Here is a 14,364-nt window from a genome sequence, read left to right as displayed (position 1 = left end):
CCCCCCCCTCCCTCCCTCCCCAAATTAATGTCACGTAAGGCTGTGACGTATTGCAAAAGACACTCCAGAATTTTTTGAGTTAGTTGAAAGGGAATATCGGTAGAAAACTACACTTTAAAGTGTAAAAGATTTTTTAGTAGTGTCTTTTTATGTTCAATTCATTGTTCAATTTGTTCATTAACGTGTTGGAATTTCTTTTTTCATTTTTTCTAAAATTCAAACAAAATTTGCTGTATTTTAGCAGAATACTGAAAGCAGCAGAAAGGCAAAACTGAGTACTCTTTTAATATCTGTTTATCGCATGTAATATCGTCATCCTGATACTCAACATTATTGCATATTTTCCTCCTGTTGTGCAGCTTTAATATAAACCATACATATAGTATTCATTTTCATATAGATGCCTGTGTTACACATTCATACATGCCCCTCTGTAAGAGTGTGTGTGTGAGTGAGTGAGAGAAAAGCAACAGCTGTCAGGATGTGATGAGTCAATTTCTTGACAAGCCTGGCACTAAGCAGCCATTTGTAAACTGAAGGAGATCCTGGCTGATGAGGAACTGCCACTGCCTATTAATTCAAGCAAATTGCACATGGAGAGAAGGGCTTGCACAGAAGTTGTCGTGTTTTATCTCAAGTGCGAGAAGAAGCACTATTCTGCTTTTCTTGTTGCATACAAGTTGGCTCATCAGTTTGCCTCTGAACAGCAGTATTTCAAAAACTAGGGATTATATTGTCATTAAATTTGCTCTGTACACCTATGCTCACAGGAAGAAAAAGCTTATGGATTTTGGTGAATCTACACCCACTTACTGTTATACTAAACTTGGGCTGCCCTTGAACAAATATAATGTGATTGCATCACACAAAGGCCGGTGAAATATTTAAAGTGATATTCCACTTATGCCATGCATGTAGCTTACAAAGGTTGCTGTTTAAAGTTTGCACTTTACCCTCCAAAGAAAGGAGAGGATTGACAGCAGCCACTGTATAATAGATCTTTAATAGTGACATGTCACAGCAGAAAGGTATCAGACATCAATAAAAGCTTCTGAAACCCCCTCTATAGCATGAATCACATCTCTGATTAATAACGTTTCTTTGTCCGAAATTCTGTAATCAACCAGTTGATTTCTTTTTTTTTTCTTTCCACTTAAAAACAAATCTAAAGCCAACTATGTGTATATCCTACATCTACTGTTTAGTGCTTTTCTATCACTATACAAGCCTTACATTTACTGTTTTGTTCTCACTGGTTGAATTATTATTTTTACTCTTCCCCTGTGCTGGATATACATATAGTATCTCTCCGTTATGCTGTTTGGCCAGTTATCAGTGGGAATAAGGATAACACCCAATAATCAACAAATGTGAAAAGAAATATAAGCTAAGAAAACATCTTATAACTTCATGTACTGTATGTGAAAGACTCCAGAGATCTGATTCAAGGTTGTTCAGTGGACATAATAGTGTCCTCTATAGCTTATCTTCACTCAATCCCTGTATCACAACTGACAGAGAGAAAATAGCCACATTCTATGTACAGTACAAAACACACACACACACACACACTCTCTAATCTATTCCCTATGAGATATAGATAACCCCAGAAACCACAGGTAACACACAAACAAATCACAAGAAGTTCACTTTATCAGCAGCCAAAGGAGACCTGGCAACCTGTCTCCTCGCTATTGTTAATCGTTCTTTCTCTCTCTCTCCAGCCTCCATCTGTCTTTCCCCCTTTTCTTACTCCCATGATCTCTCTCTCTCTCTCTTCCATTCCCTCCCACTCTCTCTCTCTCCCTCTCTCACTCTTTCCTTGAAGCCCACAATTTAATAACACCAAGTGCTGTCAGAGGAGGCATTGAAAAATGGCTTCTATAAAACATAACAGCCTTAATCAGAGTGCGCCGAGGATTCTCCCTGCTGCCGCTGATTCCCCCCCCTCCTCTTTCCCCCGAATCCCCGCCTCTAATGAATTAATGTTGAAATATGCAGGGGCTCAGTAGTCATTAGATGTGCGCCGTGAGACGTGATTTAAGATGGCTGCCTTTATGTGTCTGCCAGGCAAGATGGAGCGGGACGGGCCTTGCTGGACAGTGATTGTCTTGGCAGACTGAGTCAAAAGTGCTTTAAGACCTTTTCTTTGGTTAGGCTGAAAGGTTGCCACAGGAGTGTTTCTAAGAGTATTGTTGTTCTCTGCTTTTGTTTTTTTTTGAATAGGAAAAGCAGGAATGTGCTTCACATTTCTGGAATGTTCTCTCATCTCTGTGTAAAGTGGATACAGGGGGATACAGGGCTGATACGTTCAGGAGATTTATGTCCCTCCTCCACTGGCTCAGTATAGCATGCTTGAGCCATGGTGCGGCATTCTATGATTATATGCATTCCCACCATGCCGACAAAGCACGGAATAACTACTCTGATCTCTAAAATCAGGGCCCTGATTGGCTTAGTGTGCATGGTCTTGTACTGCAGGTTAAGCAACAAAGGATTTCCATATTTATTTTTGTAGCTTTGGTGTAACATACTGTACATAAGAATCAAGTTATTTTATTCCTACTCTCACTTGATATTTTTCATTTCATTGATCTGTGTTAAACCTGTATTAACTGTTTGGTTATTTTCAACATTTTTGAGTTGATATGGTGAACTTGTTGGCAGGCAGTTTCTTATTTACAGTACACATCCAGCAGATACTGAGCAACATTATCATTTATTTGGATTTGTGTTCTGTTACTGTCTAATATTCACTCTCTTTTCGCTCTTGGTGTTTGGTCTCTACCAACTTCTGAGGAAATTATCTGGCTCTATTCTCACAAGATTGGCATGTACTGTTTGTTGCTGAGTAGAAAGTGTACAGTGGGTTTCTAGAGCTTTTTTTGATAAACGGCTGCCTGCTACAGACAAATACAAAACAAAAACGCAAAGTTGCAGCCGTACATCTGAACAATGAAACAAACACTGAAACTCACTAAACGCCTTTCACATTGTCATTTGATACATTATCATAATAATATTGATTATAGCTGCTTTAAGGCACTTTAGCTGAACTCTTCCTGGTACTGGTTCACATCTACAGCTCAAGATCTGGGAGATGTTGCTTTTTTGTGAAGGAGCCATAGGAAGTGTGTACAGGGGCACCAAGGTTAGATAAAAGCTAGTCTCTGTATAGATTTTATGTTAAAGTTTGATCTGTTTTAATGTTGCAAGGAAGGAAGTGTAAAAGAAAACGCAACCATGATGCAGCTGCTTTTTCAGAAGAGGAAAATTATTTTTGCTGCAGCCCAAGACAATGGTTCTGACCACAGTTGTTCACAAGGTGAAGAGTGTTGTAACAATCAGTCGATTAAGCAATCTTCTAAACCAAATATGCCAAAACATTTGGTTCGGGTGGTTTGAGCTTATCAACATTCTGGCATTCTTAACTAGCCACACCCAAGGTTGCGCGCGCCAATGAGACGTAAATCTCGCTGGCGCCCCAGGATTTTGAATGTGCGAGGAATGGGCGCACACTACGCTATTTTTGTCAGCGGCACGCAACAAAGCGGAAACGGAAAACATGGAAGAGTTTGCGGACAACCGGATGCCAGGACTCTCAGAGTGACTGCAAGTCTCTCTTGTAAACTTACTTGGTCAAGAGGAGTTCTTTAATGTTAAATGAAAGGCTTGAACCGACGAGATAGGTAATCAAATCAAAGCATTGACGGCAATGTTGCTGCCAGTTCTGCCGTTTGCTTTTTCCATCTTCTTCTAGTCCATAGAAATGGCAAAGTTGGTAGCCTTTGCTAGTTAGCGCCAACTTGATTTTAATGGTTTTCATTTTTTCTTTGTGTCACATAATACATAACATGTTCAATCTAAGTCTCATACTGCTAATGGTGTAATTTTGGGATTACCTTTAAGTATGGTAATGGTTTAATATTAATATTGTAATTTGTTTGAGAAAACTCAAAATGTAAAGGCTATTTTAAGGCTGTTGGTCATACATCTCATCAGTGTGGTCTACAAAATCAATATGAACCTTAACGTCAAACAAACTCAACTCAAAACAAACTCCTGAAAATCAAAGTGAAGATGCTGTAACTTTTCTGAAAGTTCCTCGACAATGTTTCATTACTGCTGGGCAGCTCTATAATCTATTTTCTTTGAGACTTCCTTCTTAAGTCGTGATCACACAATTATGAGAGCTCTCATTCTGACGGCAGGGCGAATATTATTTAATAAATAAACACTGCATTTTTACATTCATCAACATGCGGTAAGAATAGCTCTAATTATCACAGGTGAATTAACACTTTCATTTTTATGTCAAAAAATTAATTGTATCTCTTAACAGCTATTCCCAGGGGGGAAGTTGAAGAAGAGAATGAGGAAGGTAAAAGAAAAGAAAAGAAGAAAAAAAAAACACCAGCATACCACCAGGAGTGCTAATTGCTGCTTTCAAAGCCTTGCATCAGTGTTACCGTCTTTCCACAAGAGTGTACAGTGTCCCGCAGAGAGATGCCATAGGTAGAACCTTGTAACAAATACAAGGATGTCAAGTTTTGATCTCCAGGTCCTGGCAGGGAAGTTTTCTTTATCTTCACTTAACCAGGCAAGCTGACCGGGAACAAGCTGTATTTAGAACAGCAACAGCGTGAGGTAATCTATAGTGAGACAGGACTAAACTGCGTAAGTCATGTATTTGCATGCCCGTTATGAATCTTGACTTTGATCATTGTATACACATATTTATGGACCTATAAATGATCTGAAAAGGCTTTATGACTGTATGCAAAATCACAGGACAAAATGTGAAACCGAAAATATTGACGTTTGTGGTCCAGTCCTTCTGTAAAACGTTAAAGTAAACACCAAATTATTTGTTCACACATTTGGAAGCTTCTTCGTGACCCCGGGCTGACACTCCGGATATTTTCAATACTAATTAATATGTCAATTATTAATCAATTCATTGCTTGGGAACTCTGTGATGGGCATTTTTCACTGCGTTTTCACAACCAGAGCACAAGGTGATTCCTTCATATTGTTTGTTTTGCCGAACTAGCACTCCAAAACCAATCAAAAGCTGCAAGCAGCGTTGGATGGACTCTCGCTAATCTGCATTTTCGGCGTTCAGGCCCTAAACAAATTCAGCTTTCTATCACATGAAAATGGAGACAAGTGGCAAATCCTCACATTTGAGAAGCTGGGAATTGATTAAGGGATTAGTTGTTTCAACTCTACTGGGAAGTAGCCTGTGATCCTTTTTTTATTTAGTTTTTTTAGAAAGAAAAAGAGGTGAAGACTGAACAACATTATGATCGAACGGGTAGACTCTCTCACCTTTCCTTTTAAAGCTATCTGCATGTTCCTCTGACTGACAGAATATGTGAGTGGGCATGACCTACAGTATATGAGTGTCTTTAACTCTTCTCTCATTTTTGTGTTAATGTCTGAGTGAATATCCTAGTACCTCATATGTGACTGAATGACAGAATGAGTGGGAGGTAAATGTAGGGATCACTTCATGCATGCGTACTGTGTGCATGTGTGGTCAACCCACCAGTGAATACCACTGCATTAGCTAGGCCATTAGCACATTTAGCTGTCTGTAATGCCCGACTGTTAGTGACACGTTGGGGTCCCCCCTCCACTTAGCCACCACATTTGATGGACTGGACTGACATGCCAGGTTACAGTAATGTCACCACATGGCAGAGAGCGGTGCCACTGCTCTGGAGACCACATGAGATGTTGTTGGCCTTCCATCTAAATGAATTCAAACGTAAAAATTGGATTCCTGTCAGTTTTATCATTACAGTTACCTTTAAACAATAATAACACGAGAGAGTTCTATTTCATATAGGCTTCCAAGACCATACCATCCAAGAGCTATTGCTATTGGGTTAATCCCTTTGCCCGTGCGCAGTCGTGAAGTTTTCTTTCGCGCCCTGTGCCCCGCATGGCAAGGCGATATTTACATCATTTGGATGACACTATACATTCTTATGCACGCTGCGTTCACTTTGCAAGTTCTTAAAAAAAAAAAGAGAACATAATCACTACTTTTTGTCACATATTTCATCTTCACATAAATATGAAAACAAAAACTTTACCATCTGGTTATTTCATGTGGACTATTGAATTGAAAACCAGAAAACATGCTATATTGTGATATAGCCTGTAACATTATCGAGATATGAGATGATCTATATCGGGATAGAAGATTTGGGATAGATATTGGCCATATCGCCCAGCCCAAAGCTACAATGTTCCTAAGGAATGGGTACCATCAATCAGCGCACTGTTACCTTGGGTTTGAAGCTGCATGGTAAAGTCAGTAAGTGATGCTTACAAATGCCAGATATTGTTAGATCCATGTCTTTTGCTAAGCACATATTTTTTCAAACTATTCAGTATCTAAAAACAAGGCGAAAAATGGATAAAGTATTTGCAAGGAGAACACGTACAGTTGAAGTGACTAAGGAGACTGGATATGTGCACAAGCTGAGATGTACATTGAGAAAATCCAAAATTCTCATTCTTCTCCATTGTCTGACTACATGCTGTGGTTAGACACTGGAGTGTCACTATCAGATGAATCAGTAGGTGTAAATCCAAATGTGGATGATGTGAATTGCTCTTCAATCTTGGCTCAGTAGACTGCACACTGCCAGTTCACCATAAATGAGGCCGTTTGATGAGCTAAGTTTGGACACAAGAGCCTAATGGCGGCATTAAAGAGGAGACCTGGGAGAATAGATGGCTGGACATCAGTCACTTTAATCACATGTTTCATTATTTAATGAATGGATGCCACCTGGTCATACATGAAGGGTGTCAATGGGATCTTGGGTCTGAAGAGAAGTTAGGCATCCTAAAGGGGGGCTGTGGCTAGTCCAGTCCAGAGAATCCTCTTTTAGTCCCTCGTTAAGACAAAAAAAAAAGATAGAATGACTCAAATTTGAACATATGAATCAATGGCTTGTTGATCTTTACAATGTTAGTTAATTTCCTATCCTGGACTCGGCTGGGACACACATTCATATGGTTTGATAAAGTACCTATTGGACTTAAACTTTTCATTGCACTTACAATAAAGAGTGGAGCTTTCCTCAGTTTAGGTCATACTGTACGTCTCATCTCCTCTGCAGAGAGCCAACAGGATTGAAACGGCAGCAGCTTTCAGCGAATTTATAGTTAAAAGTCGTTACAGCGTACATTGATGCTAAAATGTATAGTTTGGCAGGATGGTCTGAAATGTTTTGCACAGTCTTTTGCTGTAAATTTGTTGGTGAATGTGAGATGTTCGAGTCACATGCACGTCTTGTCAGAAACAAGAATATGAATATGGCCACGACTGCTGGGATTGGTTGAAGTCATGATAAACTCCAGTTATGGTAAAATTTGCGAATAGGTGGCAAGGATTGGTCAAAATTGCGAGTCACACCAAAGTCCCGGTGATTGGTTGAATTGGAGTGATCTTGACATTGCAAAATCCTGGAGGGACTGCTCTATATTTTCAGCGGAAGCACAAACACATTTGTCTGGCTCAGACTGTTGGTTTTTTGAGAAATAGGAAATAAAAGAAATTGGTATCAGTGTTGGTCCAATTCATCTTTGGAAATGAGGTCATTACTTAAATCTCCTTTACTGTTGATTGCATCTTAATGATGAAAATCCAAAGAAACTGCGTTCATAGGGGTTGGAAGGTGTAGCGGTATTACAATCTGTTACTTCAAATTCTGCTTTACTTCATGTGTTTGGCTGATTAAATTATTGGGGGCAGCCAGATGCAAGCTGGAGCCCTAGTTAGGTCTTAATCTGGATCAGTTTTTTTCTCTACATGGGTATGACAACTATCTTTTAGAGCTTATTATGACTTTGAAGAAACATAAAAATGCACTAAAAATTTGACCGTGGTTCTTTTAAATATGACCTGTGCTTCTGTAAACATTTCATATCAGCTGGGTTTCTATTGTTTTTGTTTTTTACCGTAATGTAGAAGGACCGCACAAACAAAGCTGACCTCAGCTTTAGTTGAACCATTTGAATTCTGGGTAAAGGTCAGGATACAGGAAAGGTAACCCAAGCTTATAGGATGATCCACACTCTCGCATCCCAATGCAGTCCTACCGTCCACTTTTCATAGGCGCAAACAGAAGAGATAAGAGAGAGAATAAGCTGTCAGCAGGCTGAGTTCACCCGTCCCCTCTATATTCTTCACATTACTACAGAGGGAACAATGTGTCTGCAGTGGCAGGTGGCCATAGTTCATAATGTGCTGATGCTGACCAAGTGTCAGTTTGATCCATGGGATCGGTGAGTGGGATGGGGCTGTAGCTCTTGAATTCTTAAGCAAGCAACTGTGTGGTGCTCCTATGGGGATGGTCGGAGACATGATACAGATGAGACCGGCAACTATCTGCCTAATGGCAGACAGATACAAGGCAGAGAGTGGGGGAAAGAGAGATGGAGCGGGCAAAAAAAGACAGTAGGCAGGACAGATTAAGGGTTGAGTACCATGTTTGAAAAAGGCACAAAGGCAGGTACTCCACTTGTCATTCAGTGTTATTTGTCATCAAGGGCCTGTAACTGTGAAACTAATGGACTGTATCTGTCCCACAAACAGTAAAATGTAAGTGTTTGTAGGCCATTGTGCCGTAACAGTTGATGTGTGCTTGATTGAACTGCTGAGGCTAAAGATGTGCCTTATATAAGAGTTCCTCCATTTGTGGGTTAGAAAGCAAAAAACAAAGTCCTCAACACCGTCTGCCAGTATTATTACCTTTGCAATAATGCATGATGGGGCATTCTGATACAAGATTATAATGACTGAGATGAAGATGAGATGGCCAGTTAGCAAAGGGAACTTGGGAGTCTGTATATAAAATGTCTATTTTAGTTGGATGTATTCTTTTTAACAAATTGAAAGGCTTAGATTTAGATCAATGGTTAAAAGGTTGACTGGACTGTTTGAGGTGTCCTGATAGTTTACACCTACCAGCCAACCAGAAACGAGCATTTTCTGTAGCTATGGTAATATACTATCATATTTAATGGCAGTATTTCAGGTTGCATGTGTGTGTGCAGAATTTAAAACACAGTTTTAAACATTGTGTTATATGCTGCAGAAGTGGATTTGTATAGACCACAGCAGCATAGGTTGAGAGACATACTGTTAGTGTGTAGCGCTGACACAAATAAAACTAAACTTTGGACATAGTTAGGACACAGTTTACACACACACACACACACACACACACACACACACACACACACACACACACACACACACACACAGACACACACCAATCCTTGAGGCAGGTTTTACAGTGAGCGATGAGCCGAGTGAGGGTGATCAAAGCAACAAAGCACAGCAGAAGAGACGCACACATCCACACATCTTGAGCATAAAAAAGTGTGACTCACACACGCATTGACAAAGCTACTTTATCAGTCTCAGCATCTGACTTAACTGCATTTACATATTCAACAAACTGTCAAATTCACAAATGCCCACTGGAGCCCAAGTCATTTGTTTGAAGTAGATAAATGGATTGATGAGTAAAATATTTACAGTAACAATATTTTAATGCCACCTAAACAATGCACGTGATGAACTGTAACATGCCACGCTATGTGTGGCTTTAGTGATGTGTGAATCTGATGGTAGGTAACAGAAAACAAATGCAACAAATGCAGATAATCAGATTTATTTTTAAAGATCTTTCACCTACAACTGAGAAAAATGTTTTTATGTCCAGGTTTGTTTCTGTATAGCTCGGTAATGTTTTCTTTTCCTTGTACATATTATATTGTGTTAGTGGGTTTACCCTCCACAACATCCCTGACCCCAGCTCGTCTTCTCTCATTGTCCCTCTTTACGCCCTCCCTCCTTTTTTATTTCCAACTACTCCCTCCTTCCCTCTTTCTCTCTTTCTCTTTTGGTCTTCCTCTGCGATTTATTGCACGGGGCAGGCAGACAGCAGAGAAACCTCCCTGTATGGAATGATCTGTCATCTCAACATTATCATCCAAACACACCGCCTTCCATATTGTGCTACAAGGGCTTGGGCAAATTGCTATTTTTATGGGACATGATAAAGGAAATGCTACCTTATGTTCACATTTTTTACTGCCCAATGTTAGAGCGGGACATGCCATGATTCACTAAATTGGAAACTGTGTGTGTGTGTGTGTGTGTGTGTGTGTGTGTGTGTGCGCACATGTGCGCGTGTGTTCGCGCACGTGTGCTCATGTGCTCGTGCATTGAAAGGGAGAAACGGGACATTGTCATCCATTAGACAGTTCTACAGAGGTTTCACTCAATAGATCCTCTAGTTGTGTCAGTCATAACCACGCGATGAAGCATGAGAGTCTTGTACGGTTGGTTTAAATAAGAGAAAATAAATTAAGTGATTAACAAACGGCAAGACTATTGTACATATTATATGTTTAATCTGTTTCAAATGGATTGCACATCTAATATTTCTAATCTATTTGGGTCAACTACTTGTTCTCATAAATCAAAAAGCCAGAGAGCCAGAAAGGGTAAGAGGGTAAAATAAAATGTGTGAGAGAGAGAAACGAATAACTCTAAAGGCAAAAGGTAAACCTATTACCATGTTCTGTGGGTAAGACAAGTGCATGTTGACTTCATCTGTCTGCTCTCTTTTATCCTCTCTGTCTTTTTCCTCTCCTCAATCCTTCTCTCCCCGAGCCCTCGGCATGCCTGACAGCCAGTGCTGCACCAAACTGACGGGCCCTCAAACCGTGGCCAAGAAAGCGAGCATTAATTAAGTCATTGCTGGACTGTAATTTCCTTGAGAAGTAAAAAAATTTCCTCACACGCGAAAAGGTTACCAAGACCTTTTCTGTGTCAGAATTACCATGCGTCATGAATATTAATGCGCTTAATGAAGACAACCTTTGGTTCATCAAGAATGTTCCAGTAGCAGGTGCCAAGCTGATAAACTCACTCGGTGAAGGCTGTTTTTTCAGTTTTTCCTCTATCTCTTTCTTCTTCTCTCAGTTTTATGTCAGATCCTTAGAGAGTCAGTTATTTAAATCAACATCGTGCTATCAGAATTTACTGACTCACATGAAAACACACACACACACACACACACACACACACTCTAACACCTTCTCCTCTTATTCACTTCTCCTTGTCCTTGGGTTTGTTTCTGAGGCCGCCTGACTTTGGTCGTCAAAAGAAATGTGGATTTTTTTTAAATGTTTATCTCTAAGAGCATAAACTCACACATGCCCTGTACATTTAGGTGCTTAAGTTCAGTCAAGCCTGTTAGCAAGCCAGTTGAATCCTTAAACATGTTTCAGACATGCTCCCTTAAGACATCCTGGATGTTTAAGTGAACGTTTTAATATTTTAAAGTTCCAATGAAAATTAAGTAAGTAGCATAACACAAGTTGTTCGGCTGAAGGGAACATTTTTAGTTTGAGTCTGGCACAAGAGAGCACCCTAAAGATCCCCCCCACTGAAGGACAGGAGGCAGGAGAATTTATTTTAGATAATATATAGGAAATCAACTAACTCCATCCAACAACATTCAGTTAAATGATTGTCAGAGTGTGTTATACCGTAGTCTGTTTAGTGTAGGTAGAACATCTTTGGAAGCTTTGACAAACTCAGACTGCTGTAAACTCATTAACTTGAAATTTAGTTTTTGCACAGAACAAAGTGAATCAGTGGATTTATTTGCTAGCACTAGCAAAGTTTTACGGTTAGCTTGTAGACCATCCTTTTCCATTAGTTTGACTCTGTTTTATATTTCCATTCATACATATAGTAATACATAGTTAAGGGAAATCATGTTTAGAGCCTTTTTAAATAAAATGTCATTGTCCCAGTGCCATAGGTTGTCTTTTGTATCACTATCAATTAGCACAATCATATCATATATAATATGGCGTATGCAAAGGAAACATTTGGTCTGTAGCTTATAAAACTACTAGCTAAAAGTTCATTTAGCCTCAGAAGAAAACCAGTGATTTGCATGATCAGAATGATTCATATTAAAGATGACTTCTGTCTTCACATGATATCACTGAGTGGCCACGGTGATCACAATCCTATTTCTTTTTTATTTTTAAACATTGATTTTGAAATAAGCATTTGATGGCGATGCTACATCTTACCGGCTGAGGAAAAGGTCACCATGTGGCATTGACATTCTTTGGTCTCTCTGACTCTGTGGCTGTGATGCCCCTGTACTTGTGATGGGGCAGCTGTGGCTCAGTGGTAGAGCGGTTGCCTGCCATTCAGAAGGTAGGTGGTTCGATCCCCGCCCCTGCAGTCATTGTCGAAGTGTCCTTGGGCAAGACACTGAACCCCGAGTTGCCCCTGGTGCTGCGCATCGGAGTGTGAATGTGTGTGAATGTTTATCTGATGAGCAGGTGGCACCTTGTACGGCAGCCCCGGCCACAGTGTATGAATGTGTGTGAATGGTGAAAGTTTCCTGTAGATGTAAAAGCGCTTTGAGCAGTTGATAAGACTGGAAAAGCGCTATATAAATACAGCACATTTACATTTACTCCTCCGACACGCTGCTGCCTATTATTTCTGTTGTGTAATTGAGATGCAGAAACATTGACAGAACTCATTAACAGCAATAGAGAACTGTGTAATGTAGAAGGGAACACAGATTATTACATCAACAAGCACGCACACAAACACACACTAATACATACATACATACATACATACATACACACACACACACACACACACACACACACACACACACACACACACACACACAAGCAGGGGGACACATGTAATTTTGCACCATGTTTGAAGAGCTTCAGTTGTTCCGTACTTGTGGTCTCATGTAACCGGGGAGGCAGAGGTGAAAACATGTTGTGTGATTGTTTCCCACCCTGTTGTATCCCTGTGCGTATGTGCACAAGTGTTTATTGTGAGAATCCCACATCAGTACAGCTATGAGGAACTGGCTATTGGAATGACATCACTCTTTTCTTTGGTGCTTTCATTAAGCCAACAAATTAAGCACTTTAACACAAAAAAGGCAACAAAAACTTTATATTTGTCAAAACGTTAAGAAATCCTGAGTCTTTTGTCTCTCTTTCATATTGCTCTTCATATTTTTCCTGCATCCGGATGACAAAGAAGGTGGTTCATCCTCTTGAGACAAAGGACCTCACTCACACACATGTGGACACACTCTCAAACACGCACGCCGACTCACACACATACGCAAGAGCACTGAGGTCTGCTGTCATACACCTCTTATTAATTCCTACCTGTCAGCCGGCTCCCCCTACCGTATCGGCCCCCCGAAAGGTGACAGGTTTCCAATGACTGACAAAGGCTCTTTAGGTGATACAGAAGATCCCTAGCAACCGCTGGCTTCTGTAAAGTGCCCCTCAAATGTCACTTGCTGCTCTGAGACGTGCGCATACACACACCCACACATAGTATTTTTAAAACAGAGGCCTGCTCTCAAGTCTTCAACCATCTTTGACATCCAGAGGCAATGGATGTCACAGAGGCCTCAGCTCTTAAAGCTTTTAACATCCGAGAGAGATGGCGTTGTTTGACAGTGCTATTGGTGGATGCTATTGCTGCGTGATGTTCCCCCCCCCCAAGTGCATTGGATTTGCTTGTTTTTTTTTCTGTTGTAAGAGGCAGATAAGGAAGAGCGAGAAACAGAACCAAACTTTCCATCCGTGTCCATTCAGCTGTCACATGTTGAGTGGCAACAGCAAGCAATATTGGTGTCGACTGCAAGTAGTTGGGAAGGGTCAAGTACATAGAAATGTTGGCTTCTCGTATTGACGTCTTTCAGCTGTCGAGGCTCATTCCAGAGTGCAACCTTACCTGTATTCAGTGTTATCTGTGTAGATGTAGAGCTGGTAATAGTGGGCAAAGAAGTGTAAAATGTGAGTCTGTGGTAAAAATACATGCCACTTCACAAGGAACAGCACTTCTCCTTCAAGACCTTCAATATTTGTCCTAAAAGTCAGCCCCCACCACCTGTCTCCAATTGACACAATTGACTGCAAACGTAACACCACTTTGGTGGTGGTGATGGCGCAGTGGATATGACAAATGTTTTTGGTGTGGCAGATTTGGGTTTGATTCCCATTGCGATACATCAACCAATGTGTCCCTGTGCAAGACACCTCTAGTTGCTCCGGGGGTGCGCGACCTCTGATATAGAGCAAATTGTAAGTGTCAACTAAATGACAGATTGGTCAAATCTTAAAGCAGATGCATCCCATAACTTTGTTTATAAATCCCATAAAAAAGGAGCTTCTCATTACCATAACATGGGTTGTCTCATAATCAGCAGATTTAGACTGTTCATCACTTTTAAAGTTCTCAAGGTG

General features: G+C 40.4%; 1 long non-coding RNA gene across 1 annotated transcript; it reads right to left on the bottom strand.

Moving 5' to 3' along the window:
• Nucleotides 1–4,312: 4,312 nt before the first annotated feature.
• Nucleotides 4,313–5,751, bottom strand: LOC117957333. Its single transcript, XR_004659479.1, has 2 exons — nucleotides 5,552–5,751; nucleotides 4,313–4,652 (listed from the first exon to the last, which is right to left on the bottom strand). It is a non-coding gene; the product is annotated as an uncharacterized LOC117957333 (long non-coding RNA).
• Between the last annotated feature and the right edge of the window lie 8,613 nt (nucleotides 5,752–14,364).

The sequence above is a fragment of the Etheostoma cragini genome, chromosome 14 (assembly GCF_013103735.1).
Source record: "Etheostoma cragini isolate CJK2018 chromosome 14, CSU_Ecrag_1.0, whole genome shotgun sequence".
Taxonomy (NCBI): domain Eukaryota; kingdom Metazoa; phylum Chordata; class Actinopteri; order Perciformes; family Percidae; genus Etheostoma; species Etheostoma cragini.
Note: the sequence above shows the minus strand (reverse complement) of the source record. Positions and strands in the feature narration are given on the sequence as shown.